At 42.9% G+C, this 1,488-nt stretch overlaps 1 long non-coding RNA gene across 1 annotated transcript; it reads left to right on the plus strand.

Annotated features, from left to right (window-relative positions):
- The first annotated feature begins 722 nt into the window (after nucleotides 1–722).
- LOC130917269 (uncharacterized) lies at nucleotides 723–1,240 on the plus strand. Its single transcript, XR_009063441.1, has 3 exons — nucleotides 723–801; nucleotides 927–1,002; nucleotides 1,093–1,240. It is a non-coding gene; the product is annotated as an uncharacterized LOC130917269 (long non-coding RNA).
- Nucleotides 1,241–1,488: the final 248 nt, after the last annotated feature.

Here is a 1,488-nt window from a genome sequence, read left to right on the forward strand (position 1 = left end):
AATATTACAAGGTTCTATAACACAACTACCTGTCTTCTTCTCTATTCAACTGTCTCCAATACTGTTCAGAAAATTTCAAATTCTTTGACATACAACCATTTCTTTATAAAGTAACAGAAATAATTACATTCCCTGGTAACTAGTTACTTTTACTATAGAGTAATTCAGTTACTAACTCAGTGACTTTTTGGAAGAAGCAGTGAGTAACTATAACGAATTACTTTTTTAAAGTAACGTGCCCAACACTGCTCTTGACACATCAATATGCCTGTCTACTCTATTGACTAATCCGAGTAGAGATTTGTGTTCGTCGCCATCTAGTGGTTGGCTGCCATTACTTGGGTGCTTGCACACCTATAGCAGCCCAGCGTCAGTCAGTGTAAACAGTAATGTTAGCTGTTGTTGACTGTGTGCTGCGGGCGGCGATGTCTTTGGAAAGCTTTTTTACGGGGTAAAGGCCAACTGCTGAGCCAGAAGAGAAGCCTACAATCAAGTCCATTTTGGATAATATGTGGCTAAAGCTAGCAAACAAGGCAATAAAAGTGAATGCCTCGTGGCGAACCATATTGCTAAAGCCAAGAAGCCTTTCACGATTATTCATGTAACAAGGTGGAAAGTTGGGGTGCCCAATTTTCCCACAGTCCCAAACGCATCATGCTAAATTGACTGCCACTCCTCCAGCTGGCACTATAAATTAGCTCATGCTCAGCACCAGAGCATGAGCCAGGTTGTTGCTGTTTGTCCAGGAAGACTTGAGACCTGGTGAGAACCAGTTTGTGAGGGGAGCTGGCCTAGGATGAGGTACTTTTACATTTCTGGTGATAAATTGTGTTAAATGTGTAAACATTTTGCTGTGCTTAGCAGTTGCCACCTGGAGTGAGAAGTTTGTCAATTGCTGTTTAATTGAGTTCCCTTTTCCTTTTAAGTATGCCACTGACAACATTAAGTAGCTCACTCAAATTGAGTACGTTTTAAAAGGATTTAACTGAGCGTACAAACATGGTAGGTATTCCTTTTTTTTTTTGTGTGTGTGTCTTTTTCTTGGTTGTGGAAATTTTCACTTGAGTTTGTTTGCATTTGCTGTGATCATAGGCGGATCTTCTATTCAGGCGAAGTAGACCCTTACCAGTAGGGGGCCCCCCAATCAGCTGTCCTTGCCCCTACGAGCAACGGCTTGGGCCACCGGAGCCAGCAGCACCCCCAACTATTCATCATGTATAATTATGTAAACATACCAAACAAACAAAAAAGCCATTTGAATGCTGCATTTATATTACCCCCCCCCCCCCCCCCCACACACACACACACACTACAATGGACTGTTCCACGACGACGGACTGAATATCAGTCGCTTAGCTTCATTTAGCGCCGTTTAGCATCGCTTAGCTCCGCTTAGCTGTTCGTTAGCTTCACTTAGCTCTCCCGCGGTTTTCACGCCATTAAGCTCGCTATTTTTAAAGCTCACTTGCTACTTTGCACGTTGGCTAT

The sequence above is a fragment of the Corythoichthys intestinalis genome, chromosome 6, assembly GCF_030265065.1.
Source record: "Corythoichthys intestinalis isolate RoL2023-P3 chromosome 6, ASM3026506v1, whole genome shotgun sequence".
Lineage (NCBI taxonomy): Eukaryota > Metazoa > Chordata > Actinopteri > Syngnathiformes > Syngnathidae > Corythoichthys > Corythoichthys intestinalis.